The 19,669-nt window shown below is 47.7% G+C and overlaps 1 protein-coding gene across 1 annotated transcript in view; it reads left to right on the plus strand.

The window, feature by feature from the left end:
- Positions 1-19,669, plus strand: part of SEC63 (SEC63 protein translocation regulator) — a 110,551-nt gene that overhangs the window by 46,686 nt on the left and 44,196 nt on the right. The window lies entirely within an intron of this gene.

Here is a 19,669-nt window from a genome sequence, read left to right on the forward strand (position 1 = left end):
ACGGCGGCTTGAGAGGGGAAAGGTGTTGAAACATGAAGGGTAGGTGGAGGGGCTTGGGACATCGCCTGCGCTAGAGCAGTGTGGCAGCCTTGCATCACATGCATCTGCAGGTCAGGAGTTAGATTTTCCATGTGCCTGAGGACCGACTGAAAAAAAGTGTCTTGGTGACTGGTTTGCATCTGAATGCATCCTATCCAGACGACTGCTGAGTTCAAGTATGCTTTTGTTAAGCATATTGTACCCAGCAGATGTTTGCTCACCCAAAAGTTTCATGGCATTCTGGAAGGCTGCATTCAGATGCAAAAACTCAGGCTCATAGCTCCTTTCCTGACCTCTCTGGCGCTGCCGTCCTGACCCCAAAGGTGGTCTAGATGTTGCAGCAGTGTCAGAGGGGTGGGGTAAAGGGAACTCTAACTCATCACCTGCAGCTTCAAGTGACGAAGTCCGCCCTGCTGCTCCAGCGCTGGTGGATGGGGCCGAGGGATCACACAAAAGGGAAGGTACAGATACAGAGGGGTCGACGTGGTCCCCGGTGGCGGACTCCTGAGAGATTGCTCCAGAGGGGTGCAACTCTGATGCAGGCTCCCGAGTGCTGCAAACTGCTGTTAAAGAAGAAAAAAAAAAAATTTAGTATCTTGATATTACAGTTGCCCTTGCTGCCAAAAAAATATAAAGGTTACACATTTTAGCAGTTTGACTGAAAACATGTGGTGTTGAATATTTACCTTCTGCTCAGCAGCGTCGACCAGAGGAACGACCGGGCTCTCTAATATTTGTACCTGCTCCTGCGTCCTCTAGATCCACTCGGGGCCTGCATCTCCTTGTTAAACTCCCTCTTGAAGCGATCCCTGAGTGACCGCCACCACACGATAACCCTGTTACCTGGAAAGAGAAAGCAAAAATTGGTTACTATACAACACATTAAATCATAAGGTAATGAAGTGTGAATACTTACGCGCTAGATCCTTGGCCCCAGCGCCGAGTTCCTCCCAGTTCTCCAGAACAGCACTGCACATTTCCTCCCATAGCCGTCGGGTGACGAACTGGTTAGCATGGCGGCGGTCCGCCATGTTCCACAGCGGCTCCTGATTTTGAACCTCTTGGATGAGGGCAGTGGCGTAACTACAAAGTTATGGGCCCCGGTGCGAACTTCCAAATGGGGCCCCCCCCCGCCATAAAATTCAATGTAACCCCCATAGAATACAATGCAGCCCCCCTCATAGTATAATGCAGCCCCTCCATACAGGGGCAGTGAGAAAGACACGAGCAAATGGTGACTAGGGGGCAGGGGAGAGGGCACAAGTGGGCAAGGAAGACAGGCACAAGGGGACACATGGGGGCTAGGAGGCAGGGGAGAAGGTTACAAGGGGACTAGTGGGCAAGGGAGACTGACACAAGGGGCACATGGGGACAAGTGGGCAAGGGAGACTGACACAAAGGGCACATGGGGACTAGTGGACAAGGGAGACTGGCACACGGGGACACACGGGGACAAGGGACAAGCACAAGGGGACAAGGGAGACAGGCACAAGGGGACACACAGGGACTAGTGGGCAAGAGACTGACACAAGGGATACAAGCACAAGGGGACACACAGGGACAAGTGGGAAAGGGAGACTGACACACAGGGACTAGTGGGCGAAGGAGACTGACACAAGCACAAGGGGACAAAGGAGACTGACACAAGCACAAGGGGACATAGGAGACAGGCACATGGGGACACACAGGGACTAATGGGCAAGGGAGACTGGCACATGGGGACACAAGCATAAGGGAGACAGGCTCAAGGGGACACACGGCCCCCTGACCTGCCAGAGCCGCTTGCAGCTGTGACCGTGGTAGTTACGCCGCTGCCTCACACACACACATACTACAGATATCACACACACACTACAGATATCACACACACACACACACACACACACACACACACACACACACACACACACACACACACACACATCATACTACAGATATCACACACACACACACACATCAGTTATCACACACACACTACAGATATCACACATACACACATACTACAGATATCACACACACACTACAGATATCACACACACACACATCATATTACAGATATCACACACATACTACAGTTATCACACACACACTACAGATATCACACACACACTACAGATCTCACACACACACACACACACACACACACACACACACACACAGACATACTACAGATATCACACACATACTACAGTTATCACACACACACTACAGATATCACACAGACACATACTACAGATATCACACACACACACACACACACACACCAGAGATACCAGCTCATATACACAACTCACAATCTCCTCTCTGGTACAGGGGTGGCTGATGTAAACCGGCTGCAGCTCCTCAGCTTCTCCTGACTAAAGCGGCTCTGTCCCGCACCTCCCCCCTGCTCTCGCCTTCTGTCCCGGGGTTATTTTGGCTTTCTCTTAAATACGATCTCATTCAGAGGTACATGAGATGTATGAGGGGGAAAAAACAGATTGAGAAGCTGTCTCATCGTGATGACTGGAGCTGCTTCCTGTCTCTCACGTGCCCCGGCTGCCCCCTTCCCCTAGATACGCCTCGGACTGTTGCTGTGCAGGAGGAATCCCCTGCACTGCAATATGGTGTTGGGTGCCAGCACAGCCCGCACAGTGGTCTATCCAGCACAGCCCGCACAGTGGTCTATCCAGCACAGCCCGCACAGTGGTCTATCCAGCACAGCCCGCACAGTGGTCTATCCAGCACGGCCCGCACAGTGGTCTATCCAGCACGGCCCGCACAGTGGTCTATCCAGCACGGCCCGCACAGTGGTCTATCCAGCACGGCCCGCACAGTGGTCTATCCAGCACGGCCCGCACAGTGGTCTATCCAGCACGGCCCGCACAGTGGTCTATCCAGCACGGCCCGCACAGTGGTCTATCCAGCACAGCCCGCACAGTGGTCTATCCAGCACAGCCCGCACAGTGGTCTATCCAGCACAGCCCGCACAGTGGTCTATCCAGCACAGCCCGCACAGTGGTCTATCCAGCACAGCCCGCACAGTGGTCTATCCAGCACAGCCCGCACAGTGGTCTATACAGCACAGCCTGCATCTCTCGCCCCCCCCGAGAATGCCCCCACAGTCCAGTAAAAAAACAAAAAAAAACACTCTCCTTACCTTTCCTCTTGCCAGCGTTGCTTCCTGCTCCGATCTCAGGCTCGGCTGCAGTCTGCCCGGGACACAGCAGGTGCGCGATGATATGACGTCATCGCGCACCTGCAGTGTCAGAGGCAGAGCGGGGAATGATGGGAGAGGGAGCGTCTGTAGACGCTCTCTCCTCCGTCATTGCATTTAACTGTACCGGCGTCATAGACGCCGGTATAGTTGAATGCGACGGCGGGGGGGGTGAGTCGGTGGCGGGGGGAGGCGGATCGAGCAGCCCATGAATGGCACCGGCTCTTCTGGCATTTGCCAGAAGTGCCCGATGGCCAGTCCGGCCCTGCTCTGACCTGCCGGCCCCGGGCCCCTGACCTGCCGGGCCCGGTCGCAGTGGCGACCGCTGCAACCGCGGTAGTTACGCCCCTGTCCATACTGTACAATGGCCACACATAGTGCTCTATACTGTACAATGGCCACACATGATGCTCCATACTGTACAATTGGCCACACATGATATTGCCTACAGTATAATGGCCACACATAGTTACTCTTACACACGCGGCTGAGCTCCGTACACATTGCACATGCGGCTCCCCTCCGTACACCTCGTACACACCCGGCTCCGCTCCGTACACCTTGCACACACGGCTCCGCTCCGTATACCTCGTACACACATGGCTCCGATCCGTACACCTCGTACACACACGGCTACGCTCCGTACACCTCGTACACACACGGCTACGCTCCGTACACCTCGTACACACACGGCTACGCTCCGTACACCTCGTACACACACGGCTCCGCTCCGTATACCTCATACACACGGCTCCGCTCCGTACACCTCGTACACACACGGCTCCGCTCCGTACACCTCGTACACACACGGCTCCGCTCCGTACACCTCGTACACACACGGCTCCGCTCCGTACACCTTGCACACACGGCTCCGCTCCGTATACCTCGTACACACATGGCTCCGCTCCGTACACCTCGTACACACACGGCTCCGCTCCGCACACCTTGCACACACGGCTCCGCTCCGTATACCTCGTACACACACGGCTCCGCTCCGTACACCTTGCACACATGGCTCCGCTCCGTATACCTCGTACACACATGGCTCCGCTCCGTACACCTCGTACACACACGGCTCCGCTCCGTACACCTTGCACACACGGCTCCGCTCCGTACACCTTGCACCGTACTCCGTGTACGGAGCGGAGCCGTGTGTATGAGGTATACGGAGCGGAGCCGTGTGTGCAAGGTGTACGGAGCGTAGCCGTGTGTGTACGAGGTGTACGGAGCGTAGCCGTGTGTGTACGAGGTGTACGGAGCGTAGCCGTGTGTGTACGAGGTGTACGGAGCGTAGCCGTGTGTGTACGAGGTGTACGGATCGGAGCCATGTGTGTACGAGGTATACGGAGCGGAGCCGTGTGTGCAAGGTGTACGGAGCGGAGCCGGGTGTGTACGAGGTGTACGGAGGGGAGCCGCATGTGCAATGTGTACGGAGCTCAGCCGCGTGTGTAGGAGTAACTATGTGTGGCCATTATACTGTAGGCAATATCATGTGTGGCCAATTGTACAGTATGGAGCATCATGTGTGGCCATTGTACAGTATAGAGCACTATGTGTGGCCATTGTACAGTATGGACAGGGGCGTAACTACCGCGGTTGCAGCGGTCGCCATTGCGACCGGGCCCGGCAGGTCAGGGGGCCGGCAGGTCAGAGCAGGGCCGGACTGGCCATCGGGCACTTCTGGCAAATGCCAGAAGAGCCGGTGCCAGTCATGGGCTGCTCGATCCGCCTCCCCCCGCCACCAACTAACCCCCCCCGCCGTCGCATTCAACTATACCGGCGTCTATGATCTCCGTACACCTCGTACACACACGGCTCCGCTCCGTACACCTTGCACACACGGCTCCGCTCCGTATACCTCGTACACACATGGCTCCGCTCCGTACACCTCGTACACACATGGCTCCGCTCCGTACACCTCGTACACACACTGCTCCGCTCCGTACACCTCGTACACACACGGCTCCGCTCCGTACACCTCGTACACACACGGCTCCGCTCCGTACACCTTGCACACACGGCTCCGCTCCGTATACCTCGTACACACATGGCTCCGCTCCGTACACCTCATACACACGGCTCCGCTCCGTACACCTCGTACACACACGGCTCCGCTCCGTACACCTCGTACACACACGGCTCCGCTCCGTACACCTCGTACACACACGGCTCCGCTCCGTACACCTTGCACACATGGCTCCGCTCCGTATACCTCGTACACACATGGCTCCGCTCCGTACACCTCGTACACACACGGCTCCGCTCCGTACACCTTGCACACACGGCTCCGCTCCGTATACCTCGTACACACATGGCTCCGCTCCGTACACCTCGTACACACACGGCTCCGCTCCGTACACCTTGCACACACGGCTCCGCTCCGTATACCTCGTACACACATGGCTCCGCTTCGTACACCTCGTACACACCCGGCTCCGCTTCGTACACCTCATACACACCCGGCTCCACCTTGTACACCTCATACACACCCAGCTCCGCCTTGTACACCTCATACACACACGGCTCCGCTCCGTACACCTCGTACACACCCGGCTCCGCCTTGTACACCTCATACACACACGGCTCCGCTCCGTACACCTCATACACACCCAGCTCCGCCTTGTACACCTCATACACACACGGCTCCGCTCCGTACACCTCATACACACCCAGCTCTGCCTTGTACACCTCATACACACCCAGCTCTGCCTTGTACACCTCATACACACGGCTCCGCTCCGTACACCTCATACACACCCGGCTCCGCCTTGTACACCTCATACACACACTGCTCCGCTCTGTACACCTCATACACCCACGGCTCCGCTCCGTACACCTCATACACACACTGCTCCGCTCTGTACACCTCATACACACACGGCTCCGCTCCATACACCTCATACACACACGGCTCCGCTCCGTACACCTCATACACACCCGGCTCCGCTTTGTACACCTCATACACACACGGCTCCGCTCCGTACACCTCATACACACCCAGCTCTGCCTTGTACACCTCATACACACCCGGCTCCGCCTTGTACACCTCATACACACACTGCTCCGCTCTGTACACCTCATACACCCACGGCTCCGCTCCGTACACCTCATACACACACTGCTCCGCTCTGTACACCTCATACACACACGGCTCCGCTCCGTACACCTCATACACACCCGGCTCCGCCTTGTACACCTCATACACACACGGCTCCGCTCCGTACACCTCATACACACACAGCTCCGCTCCGTACACCTCATACACACACTGCTCCGCTCTGTACACCTCATACACACACGGCTCCGCTCTGTACACCTCATACACACACGGCTCCGCTCCGTACACCTCATACACACACTGCTCCGCTCTGTACACCTCATACACACACTGCTCCGCTCCGTACACCTCATACACACACGGCTCCGCTCTGTACACCTCATACACACACTGCTCTGCTACATCCACACAAACCCCTCCTGACCTCACACAAAAGCTTACCCTCCTCCAGCATGATGACAACCAGCACTGCACTACTGTCCTGCACTACACGGAAGCCCTTGATCATGTGACTCCGACTCCTCCCCTCCTGTGACCTCATCCTAGGTCCTGTGCGCACAGAGCAGCTGCAGCCATAGTTGTGGTGTGCGGCTCTTTGCGGTGGAGGGGCTCTGCTGCCGTGACAAGTGCAGTCCCACCCGTGATCGCGCATGCACTGAGAGAGTGCACGCGCACCAGGGCCTGTAAAGAAGGTTTATAAAGGGCTGGCGGCCCATTTTGTAGCTCAGAGTTCTTAGGGGCCCCTAAGCACTGCGGGCCCCGTCGCAATTGCGACCCCTGCGACCGCGGTAGTTACGCCCCTGGATGAGGGTGTCAACATCTATCCCTTCCTCTTCCTCAGCCTGTTCGGGAGCACGCTGTGAAGCCTTAACAAAAAAAAAAATTATAAAGGGAAAGATTATACCACATGAATTTTAACCCCTTAAGCCCGTATGACGTACTATACCGTCGAGGTGGGGTGGGCCTTAATTCCCGGTGACGGGATAGTACGTCATACGCGATCGGCCGCGCTCACGGGGGGAGCGCGGCCGGGTGTCGGCTGCATATCGCAGCTGACATCCGGCACTATGTGCCAGGAGCGGTCACGGACCGCCCCCGGCACATTAACCCCCGGCACACCGCGATCAAACATGATCGCGGTGTACCGGCGGTACAGGGAAGCATCGCGCAGGGAGGGGGCTCCCTGCGGGCTTCCCTGAGACGATCGGTACAAGGTGATGTACTCACCTCGTACCGAACGTCTTCTCCCTGCAGGCCCCGGATCCTGCAGGGAGCACTTCCGGGTCGGAGCAGGCTGCAGATGAAAGCTGCAGCCTGCTCCGATGAAAGTATGATCGCGGATCTGATAGAGTGCTGTGCACACTATCAGATCTGCGATCTGTGATGTCCCCCCCTGGGACAAAGTAAAAAAGTAAAAAAAAAAATTTCCACATGTGTAAAAAAAAAATAAAAAAAAATTCCTAAATAAATAATAATAAAAAAATATATATTATTCCCATAAATACATTTCTTTATCTAAAAAAAACAAACAAAAACAATAAAAGTACACATATTTAGTATCGCCGCGTCCGTAACGACCCAACCTATAAAACTGGCCCACTAGTTAACCCCTTCAGTAAACACCGTAAGGAAAAGAAAAAAAAAACGAGGCAAAAAACAACGCTTTATTACCATACCGCCGAACAAAAAGTGGAATAACACGCGATCAAAAAGACGGATATAAATAACCATGTTACCGCTGAAAATGTCATCTTGTCCCGCAAAAAACGAGCCGCCATACAGCATCATCAGCAAAAAAATAAAAAAGTTATAGTCCTCAGAATAAAGCGATGCCAAAATAATTATTTTTTCTATAAAATAGTTTTTATCGTATAAAAGCGTCAAAACATAAAAAAATGATATAAATGAGGTATCGCTGTAATCGTACTGACCCGACGAATAAAACTGCTTTATCAATTTTACCAAGCGCAGAACGGTATAAACGCCTCTCCCAAAAGAAATTCATGAACAGCTGGTTTTTGGTTATTCTGCCTCACAAAAATCGGAATAAAAAGTGATAAAAAATGGTCACGTGTCCGAAAATGTTACCAATAAAAACGTCAACTCGTCCCGCAAAAAACAAGACCTCACATGACTCTGTGGACCAAAATGTGGAAAAATTATAGGTCTCAAAATGTGGAGACGCAAAAACTTTTTTGCTATAAAAAGCGTCTTTTAGTCTGGTTTCACACTTGCGTTTTTATCTGCATGCGTTTTTTAAAAAAACCGCATGTGTGAAAAAATGCATGTAAACGCGGTAAAACGCATGCGTTTTTATAGAAAAACACAAGAAAACAAGAAAAAAACAAAAAACCCTAACTCTACCCCTAACCTGAAATACGTGGCACTGAAATACGTGGCACTGAAATATACGTTTATATACGTATATAAGTGCCACGATATTTCAGTGGCCACGTATATAAGTGCCACGTATTTAAGTGCCACGTATTTAAGTGCCACGTATTTAAGTGCCACGTATTTAAGTGCCACGTATTTAAGTGCCACGTATTTAAGTGCCACGTATTTAAGTGCCACGTATTTAAGTGCCACGTATTTAAGTGCCACGTATTTAAGTGCCACGTATTTAAGTGCCACGTATTTAAGTGCCACGTATTTAAGTGCCACGTATTTAAGTGCCACGTATTTAAGTGCCACGTATTTAAGTGCCACGTATTTAAGTGCCACGTATTTAAGTGCCACGTATTTAAGTGCCACGTATTTAAGTGCCACGTATTTAAGTGCCACGTATTTAAGTGCCACGTATTTAAGTGCCACGTATTTAAGTGCCACGTATTTTTCAGTGCCTGAAATACGTGGCACTGAAATATCGTGGCACTGAAGTATTTACGTGCCACGTATTTTTCAGTGCCTGAAATACGTGGCACTGAAATACGTGGCACTGAAATATCGTGGCACTTAAATATCGTGGCACTTAAATACGTGGCACTTAAATACGTGGCACTTAAATACGTGGCTCTTAAATACGTGGCACTTATATACGTGGCACTTATATACGTGGCACTTATATACGTGGCACTTATATACGTGGCACTTATATACGTGGCACTTATATACGTGGCACTTACATACGTGGCACTTATGACTGTCAGAAAATGTTCAGTAAACGGTTAGGGGTGAGGTTAGGGGTAGGGTTTCAGGTAGAATTGGGGAGTTTCCACTGTTCAGGCACATCAGGGGCTCTCCAAGCGCGACATGGCGTCCAATCTCAATTCCAGCCAATTCTGCGTTGAAAAAGTAAAACAGTGCTCCTTCCCTTCCGAGCTCTCCCGTGCGTCCAAAAAGGGGTTTACCCCAACACATGGGGTATCAGCGTACTAGGGACAAATTGAACAACAACTTCTGTGGTCCAAGTTCTCTTGTTATCCTTGGGAAAATAAAAATTTGGGGGGCTAAAAATCATTTTTGTGGGAAAAAAAATATGTTTTATTTTCACGGCTCTGCGTTGTAAACTGTAGTGAAACACTTGGGGGTTCAAAGTTCTCACAACACATCTAGATAAGTTCCTTGGGAGGTCTAGTTTCCAATATGGGGTCACTTGTGGGGGGTTTGTACTGTTTGGGTACATCAGGGGCTCTGCAAATGCAACGTGACGCCTGCAGACCAATCCATTTAAGTCTGCATTCCAAATGGCGCTCCTTCCCTTCCGAGCTCTGTCATGCGCCCAAACAGTGGTCCCCCCCCACAAATGGGGTATCAGCGTACTCCAGACAAATTGGACAACAACTTTTGGGGTCCAATTTATCCTGATACCCTTGTGAAAATACAAAACTGGGGGCTAAAAAATCATTTTTGTGAAAAAAAAAAATAATTTTTATTTTCACGGCTCTGCGTTATAAACTGTAGTGAAACACTTGGGGGTTCAAAGCTCTCAAAACACATCTAGATAAGTTCCTTAGGGGGTCTACTTTCCAAAATGGTGTCACTTGTGGGGAGGTTTAATGTTTAGGCACATCAGGGGCTCTCCAAACGCAACATGGCATCCCATCTTAATTCCAGTCAATTTTGCATTGAAAAGTAAAATAGCGCTTCTTCCCTTCTGAGCTCTGCTATGCGCCCAAACAATGGTTTACACCCACATGTGGGGTATCGTCGTACTCAGGACAAATTGCACAACAACTTTTGTGGTCTAATTTCTTCTCTTACCCTTGGGGAAATAAAAAAATGGGGGTGAAAAGATCATTTTTGTGAAAAAATATGATTTTTTATTTTTACGGCTCTGCATTATAAACTTCTGTGAAGCACTTGTTGGGTCAAAGTGCTCAACACACATCTAGATAAGTTCCTTAAGGGGTCTACTTTCCAAAATGGTGTCACTTGTTAGGGGTTTCAATGTTTAGGCACATCAGGGGCTCTCCAAATGCAACATGGCGTCCCATCTCAATTCCAGTCAATTTTGCATTGAAAAGTCAAATGGCGCTCCTTTGCTTCCAAGCTCTGCCATGCGCCCAAACTGTGGTTTACCCCCACATATGGGGTATCAGCGTACTCAGGACAAATTGTACAACAACTTTTGGGGTCTATTTTCTCCTGTTACCCTTGGTAAAATAAAACAAATTGGAGCTGAAATAAATTTTGTGTGAAAAAAAGTTAAATGTTCATTTTTATTTAAACATTCCAAAACTTCCTGTGAAACACCTGAAGGGTTAATAAACTTCTTGAAAGTGGTTTTGAGTACCTTGAGGGGTGCAGTTTTTAGAATGGTGTCACACTTGGGTATTTTCTATCATATAGACCCGTCAAAATGACTTCAAATGAGATGTGGTCCCTAAAAAAAAATGGTGTTGTAAAAATGAGAAATTGCTGGTCAACTTTTAACCCTTATAACTCCGTCACAAAAAAAAATTTTGGTTCCAAAATTGTGCTGATGTAAAGTAGACATGTGGGAAATGTTATTTATTAAAGTATTTTGTGTGACATATGTCTGTGATTTAAGGGCATAAAAATTCAAAGTTGGAAAATTGCGAAATTTTCCAAATTTTCGCCAAATATTCGTTTTTTTCACAAATAAACGCAAGTTATATCGAAGAAATTTTACCACTAACATGAAGTACAATATGTCACGAGAAAACAATGTCAGAATCGCCAAGATCCGTTGAAGCGTTCCAGAGTTATAACCTCATAAAGGGACAGTGGTCAGAATTGTAAAAATTGGCCTGGTCATTAACGTGCAAACCACCCTTGGGGCTTAAGGGGTTAAAATTTACTAAACACCAAACCAAAAAGGAATTACTGTTCGGCGACCGCCGCGATTAGCATTCCGACGACTATGGGAGGTGCTTTGAGGAACTCTAGGGCGAGCCCCGGATTGTGAAGACTAATAATTTACTTTTTTTTTTTTTTTTTTTTTTTTTTTTAATGTGCTTGGATGGAGGCATATGTACTGTGCGTGTGCTGTGCTGAATGTTTGTGTTGGGTGTAGTGTGTTTTATGTGAGGATCTGTCTCTGCAAAACTTACACTATGCGCTCCCGCTCCTTGCATTTCTCCACCCTGCCCATCTCCTGGAAGCCCCTCTGCTTCAGCTTCCTGTGAAAACAATAAATACATATAGGGTTCAAAAACATATGTTACCAGAGATGTACCAAAAAAAAATGTATGAAGAAAAAAAATCACCTCAGGTGGCTGACGATGTAAGGGGGGGCTCCCAGAAGAAGACATTATGGTCCTGTTTTCCAGCGTCTGTCTTGGGTCCTTGCTGCGTTTCTCTTGTGTCCCTAAGAATCTGCAAGTATAAAGAGAGTTCTAAGCTACTATACAAAAGGATAGATACAGCTTTCGGGACTTTATACTTACATCTGTTTTCCAAACTTGGGGGGCCTGGCTGCGTCTGTCTTGGGTCCTTGCTATGTTTCTCTTGTGTCCCTTGCTTGGTCCCTCTAAGAATCTTCCAATTTAAACACGGTTTTAATTAGAATGATTATGTATTGGTATGCCAACATACATTTTGATTCCCTCCAAAAAAATTATTACACCAAAAAAAAAAAGTGTTAACTGTTACCTTCAAACTTGATATGCTTGATACGCAAGCTGCAAAACCCTCCACCTCCTGTTTCCCCAAAAAATTCCTTGAAAGCAACACCAAAACTAATTCAAACTTGATATGTGCCATGCGCATGTTGGTAAACCTACCCCACCCCCTCCTCCAGACACAGTTTCAACCTTATAAAAAATTTCCCTCATTCAAAGTTAACCCCTTCACCCCCAAGGGTGGTTTGCACGTTAATGACCAGGCCAATTTTTACAATTCTGACCACTGTCCCTTTAGGAGGTTATAACTCTGGAACGCTTCAACGGATCCTGGTGATTCTGACATTTTCTCGTGACATATTGTACTTCATGATAGTGGTAAAATTTATTTGATATTACCTGCGTTTATTTGTGAAAAAAACGGAAAATTTTGAAAATTTCGCAATTTTCCAACTTTTAATTTTTATGCAATTAAATCACCGTGATATGTCACACAAAATACTTAATAAGTAACATTTCCCACATGTCTACTTTACATCAGCACAATTTTGGAGCCAAATTTTTTTTTTTGTTAGGGAGTTGTAAGGGTTAAAAGTTGACCAGCAATTTCTCATTTTTACAACACCATTTTTTTTTAGGGACCACATCTCATTTGAAGTCATTTTGAGGGGTCTATATGATAGAAAATACCCAAGTGTGACACCATTCTAAAAACTGCTCCCCTCAAGGTGCTCAAAACCACATTCAAGAAGTTTATTAACCCTTCAGGTGTTTCACAGGAATTTTTGGAGCGTTTAAATAAAAATGAACATTTAACTTTTTTCCACACAAAATTTACTTCAGCTCCAATTTGTTTTATTTTACCAAGGGTAAGAGAAGAAATTGGACCCCAAAAGTTGTTGTACAATTTGTCCTGAGTACGCTGATATCCTATATGTGGGGGTAAACCACTGTTTGGGCGCATGGGAGAGCTCGGAAGGGAAGGAGCGCCGTTTGACCTTTCAATGCAAAATTGACAGGAATTGAGATGGGACGCCATGTTGCGTCTGGAGAGCCACTGATGTGCCTAAACATTGCAACCCCCCACAAGTGACACCATTTTGGAAAGTAGACCCCCTAAGGAACTTATCTAGAGGTGTGGTGAGCACTTTGACCCACCAAGTGCTTCACAGAAGTTTATAGTGCAGAGCCGTAAAAATAAAACAAAAATTTTTGCCCACAAATATTATTTTTTAGCCCCCAGTTTTGTATTTTCCCGAGGGTAACAGTTGAAATTGGACCCCAAAAGTTGTTGTCCAATTTGTCCTGAGTGCGCTGATACCCCATATGTGGGGGGAACCACCGTTTGGGCGCATGGGAGGGCTCGGAAGGGATGGAGCGCCATTTGGAATGCAGACTTAGATGGAATGGTCTGCAGGCGTCACATTGCGTTTGCAGACCCCCTAATGTACCTAAACAGTAAAAAAACCCACAAGTGACACCATTTTGGAAAGTAGACCCCCTAAGGAACTCATCTAGATGTGTTGTGAGAGCTTTGCACCCCCAAGTGTTTCACTACAGTTTATAACGCAGAGCCATGCAAATAAATTTTTATTTTTTTTCTACAAAAATTATTTTTTAGCCCCTAGTTTTGTATTTTCCCAAGGGTTACAGGAGAAATTGGACCCCAAAAGTTGTTCTCCAATGTGTTCCGAGTACGCTGATACCCCATATGTTGGAGTAAACCCCTGTTTGTGCGCACGGGAGAGCTCGGAAGGGAAGGAGCACTGTTTTACTTTTTCAACGCAGAATTGGCTGGAATTGAGATCGGACTCCATGTCGCGTTTGGAGAGCCCCTGATGTGCCTAAACAGTGGAAACCCCCCAATTATAACTGAAACCCTAATCCAAACACACCCCTAACCCTAATCCCGACGGTAACCCTAACCACACCTCTAACCCAGACACACCCCTAACCCTAATCCCAACCCTATTCCCAACCGTAAATGTAATCCAAACCCTAACTTTAGCCCCAACCCTAACCCTAACTTTAGCCCCAACCCTAAATGTAGCCTTAACCCTAGCCCCAACCCTAGCCTTAACCCTAATGGGAAAATGGAAATAAATACATTTTTTAAATTTTTTTTAATTTTTCCCTAACTAAGCGGGTGATGAAGGGGGGTTTGATTTACTTTTATAGCATTTTTTTTAGTGGATTTTTATGATTAGCAGCCGTCACACACTGAAAGACGCTTTTTATTGCAAAAAATATTTTTTGCGTTACCACATTTTGAGACTTATAATTTTTCCATATTTTGGTCCACAGAGTCATGTGAGGTCTTGTTTTTTGCGGGACGAATTGATGTTTTTATTGGTAACATGTTCGGGCACGGGAGATTTTTTTGATCGCTTTTTATTCTGATTTTTGTGAGGCAGAATGACCAAAAAACAGCTATTCATGAATTTCTTTTGGGGGAGGCGTTTATACCGTTCCGCGTTTGGTAAAATTGATAAGGCAGTTTTATTCTTCGGGTCAGTACGATTACAGCGATACCTCATTTATATCATTTTTTAATGTTTTGGCGCTTTTATACGATAAAAACTATTTTATAGAAAAAATAATTATTTTGGCATCGCTTTATTCTGAGGACTATAACTTTTTAATTTTTTCGCTGATGATGCTGTATGGCGGCTCGTTTTTTGCGGGACAAGATGACGTTTTCAGCGGTACCATGGTTATTTATATCCGTCTTTTTGATCGCGTGCTATTCCTTTTGTTTGGCGGTATGAGAATAAAGTGTTGTTTTTTGCCTCGTTTTTTTTTTTTTACGGTGTTCACTGAAGGGGTTAACTAGTGATATAGTTTTATAGGTGGGGTCGTTACGGACGCGGCGATACTAAATATGTGTACTTTTATTGTTTGATGTTTTTTTTTTATTTAGATAAAGAAATGTATTTATGGGAATAATTTTTTTTTTTTATTTAGGAATTTTTTTTTATTTTTTTTTACACATGTGGAAAATTTTTTTTTTTACTTTTTCACTTTGTCCCAGGGGGGGGACATCACAGATCGCTGATCTGACAGTTTGCACAGCACTCTGTCAGATCACCGATCTGAGTTACAGCGCAGCAGGCTTACCAGAGCCTGGTCTGCACCCGGAAGTAATCCCTGCAGGACCCGGATGCAGCCCCGCGGCCATTTTGGATCCGGGGCTTGCAGGGATAGGAGGTAAGAGACCCTTGCAGCAACGTGATCACATGGCGTTGCTCCGGGGGTCTCAGGGAAGCCCGCAGGGAGCCCCCTCCCTGCGCGATGCTTCCCTGTACCGCCGGCACACCGCGATCATGTTTGATCGCGGTGTGCCGGGGGTTAATGTGCCGTGATCGGCCGCGCTCCCCCCGTGAGCGCGGCCGATCGTGCTGGACGTACTATTCCGTCCTTGGGAAGTAGGGCCCACCCCACATGGACGGAATAGTAAGTCCAATGGCAGAAAGGGGTTAAAATACCAATACCCAAAAATGTTAATTATGGTTACCCTACAGTTACTATTTTCTAAAACCAGATAACATTTTCTATACCAAAGGTTTGCATTCCGCAATTGTATATAGAACCTCAAACACTAAATTTATCTTGAAATCATACTACGGACAGTTTTGTGGAATTATTACAAATTTTTTTTTTTTTTTTTTTGGAAAGTAGGAGCTACACTGCTCTTTATTTTAAATACCAGTACAGTATGTTAATGTATGAAAAATAACAAAAATGCAGAACACACACATCACACACGTCACAGCACAGCCATTCAAAATACCAGCACAGTATGAAAAATAAAAACATGCAAGGCGGACACACACACACACACACACACACACACACACACACACACACAGAACTCATGCTGGATGGCAGTACTCACATGGCAGTCTCTGGCAGGGTCTTGCTGGCTGCTGGCAGGATCTGTCTTGCTGGCAGGGTCTGTCTGTCTTGCTGGCAGGGTCTGTCTGTCTTGCTGGCAGGGTCTGTCTGTCTTGCTGGCAGGGTCTGTCTGTCTTGCTGGCAGGGTCTGTCTGTCTTGCTGGCAGGGTCTGTCTGTCTTGCTGGCAGGGTCTGTCTGTCTTGCTGGCAGGGTCTGTCTGTCTTGCTGGCAGGGTCTGTCTGTCTTGCTGGCAGGGTCTGTCTGTCTTGCTGGCAGGGTCTGTCTGTCTTGCTGGCAGGGTCTGTCTGTCTTGCTGGCAGGGTCTGTCTGTCTTGCTGGCAGGGTCTGTCTGTCTTGCTGGCAGGGTCTGTCTGTCTTGCTGGCAGGGTCTGTCTGTCTTGCTGGCAGGGTCTGTCTGTCTTGCTGGCAGGGTCTGTCTGTCTTGCTGGCAGGGTCTGTCTGTCTTGCTGGCAGGGTCTGTCTGTCTTGCTGGCAGGGTCTGTCTGTCTTGCTGGCAGGGTCTGTCTGTCTTGCTGGCAGGGTCTGTCTGTCTTGCTGGCAGGGTCTGTCTGTCTTGCTGGCAGGGTCTGTCTGTCTTGCTGGCAGGGTCTGTCTGTCTTGCTGGCAGGGTCTGTCTGTCTTGCTGGCAGGGTCTGTCTGTCTTGCTGGCAGGGTCTGTCTGTCTTGCTGGCAGGGTCTGTCTGTCTTGCTGGCAGGGTCTGTCTGTCTTGCTGGCAGGGTCTGTCTGTCTTGCTGGCAGGGTCTGTCTGTCTTGCTGGCAGGGTCTGTCTGTCTTGCTGGCAGGGTCTGTCTGTCTTGCTGGCAGGGTCTGTCTGTCTGTCTTGCTGGCAGGGTCTGTCTGTCTTGCTGGCAGGGTCTGTCTGTCTGTCTTGCTGGCAGGGTCTGTCTGTCTGTCTTGCTGGCAGGGTCTGTCTGTCTGTCTTGCTGGCAGGGTCTCTTTGTTCTCTCTTGATGGCACATTGAGGAATGAGGCCCACCTGTCCTGTTTATATAGTTTTGGGGTTGTCTGGGCAAAGTATCTACTTTTTGGAGCATGCTCAATTGAAAAAAGCGGATTGTGGCGACGGATCCGCCAAATGACAGTTTGTGATGGATCCGTCGCCCATGGGCACCCATTCTATGAAATGGCGGTCGCGACAGATCCGTCGCGAACCGTCAATTAGGCGCAGACAAAAAACGTTACAATGGCCGTCAATGTCTAGACAACGTCCGCCAAATTTCGATGGATCTGTCGCATGGTGGATGGAACGGACGACCATCCGCCACAATCCATCTCTAATGTATGTCTATAAGAAAATAGCGGATCCGCAAAAAAAAAAAAAGGCGGATCCGCTATTTGAGAAAAATGGTGGTTTCAGACTGACGCCAAAAGACTGAAGTGTGAAAGAGGCCTAAAATAAATTGGAGCTGAAGTAAATTTTATTGTGAAAAAAAAGTTAAATGTTAATTTTTATTTAAACATTCCAAAAATTCCTGTGAAACACCAGAAGGGTTAATAAACTTCTTGAATGTGGTTTTGAGCACCTTGAGGGGTGCAGTTTTTAGATTGGTGTCACACTTGGTTATTTTCTATCATATAGACCCCTCAAAATGACTTCAAATGAGATTTGGTCCCTAAAAATAATTGGTGTTGTAAAAATGAGAAATTGCTGGTCAACTTTTAACCCTTAACTCCCTAAAAAAAACAATTGGGGTTCCAAAATTGTGCTGATGTAAAGTAGACATGTGGGAAATGTTACTTAAGTATTTTGTGTGACATATCTCTGTGATTTAACCCCTTCACCCCCGGAGCTTTTCGCTCCCCTCCTTCCCAGAGCCATAACTTTTTTATTTTTTCGTCAATTTGGCCATGTGAGGGCTTATTTTTTGCGGGACGAGTTGTACTTTTGAACGACATCATTGGTTTTACCATGTCGTGTATTAGAAAACGGGAAAAAAATTCCAAGTGCAGTGAAATTGCAAAAAAAGTGCAATCCCACACTTGTTTTTTGCTTGCCTATTTTGCTAGGTTCACTAAATGCTAAAACTGACTTGCCATTATGATTCTCCAGGTCACTACGAGTTCATAGACACCTAACATGACTAGGTTATTTTTCACCTAAGTGGTGAAAAAAAATTCCAAACTTTGCAAAAAACAAAACAAAACAAAATTGCGCCATTTTCCGATACTCGTAGCGTCTCCATTTTTCGTGATCTGGGGTCAGGTGAGGGCTTATTTTTTGCGTGCCGAGCTGGCGTTTTTAATGATAGCATTTTGGTGTAGATACGTTCTTTTGATCGCCCGTTATTGCATTTTAATGCAATGTCGTGGCGACCAAAAAAACGTAAATCTGGCGTTTCGAATTTTTTTCTCATTACGCCATTTAGCGATCAGGTTAATGCTTTTTTTTTTATTGATAGATCGGGCGATTCTGAACGCGGCGATACCAAATATGTGTAGGTTGGGGTTTTTTTTTATTGATTTATTTTGATTGGGGCGAAAGGGGGGTGATTTAAACTTTTATATTTTTTTTATTTTTTTCACATTTTTAAAAACTTTTTTTTTTTACTTTTGCCATGCTTCTATAGCCTCCATGGGAGGCTAGAAGCAGGCACAGCCCGATCGGCTCTGCTACATAACAGCGATCATCAGATCGCTGTTATGTAGCTAAAATGCAGGTGTGCTGTGAGCGCCGACCACAGGGGGGCGCTCATAGCCACCGGCAATCAGTAACCATAGAGGTCTCAAGGACCTCTATGGTTACAATGGAGGAGCATCGCCGACCCCCGATCATGTGACGGGGGTCGGCGATGCGCTCATATCCGGCCGCACGGCCGGATGCGGTAGTTAAATGCCGCTGTCTGCGTTTGACAGCGGCATTTAACTAGTTAATAGCGGCGGGTGATCGCGATTTCACCCGCCGCTATTGCGCGCACATGTCAGCTGTAAAAAACAGCTGACATGTCGCGACTTTGATGTGCGCTCACCGCCGGAGCGCACATCAAAGCGGGGGTCCCGACATGTGACGTACTATTCCGTCACATGTCGGGAAGGGGTTAAGGGCATAAAAATTCAAAGTTGGAAAATTGCGAAATTTTCAAAATTTTTGCCAAATTTCCGTTTTTTTCACAAACGCAGGTAATATCAAAGAAATTTTACCACTATCATGAAGTACAATATGTTACGAGAAAACATTGTCAGAATCCGTTGAAGCGTTCCAGAGTTATAACCTCATAAAGGGACAGTGGTCAGAATTGTAAAAAGTGGCCTGGTCATTAACGTGCAAACCACCCTTGGGGGTAAAGGGGTTAAGTAGTTGGACAGGCTTGGGACAAAAGTTGGCGGTCACTGTATGTGACATAAGCTGAAAAAATAGCATACATGTCTGGATACTGAACTCCTTGTACTGCACTGGTGTAATTTGCTGAGGTGAGCTCAAAGCTCAATCATACTT

Source organism: Ranitomeya variabilis, chromosome 2 (genome assembly GCF_051348905.1).
Source record: "Ranitomeya variabilis isolate aRanVar5 chromosome 2, aRanVar5.hap1, whole genome shotgun sequence".
Taxonomy (NCBI): Eukaryota; Metazoa; Chordata; class Amphibia; order Anura; family Dendrobatidae; genus Ranitomeya; species Ranitomeya variabilis.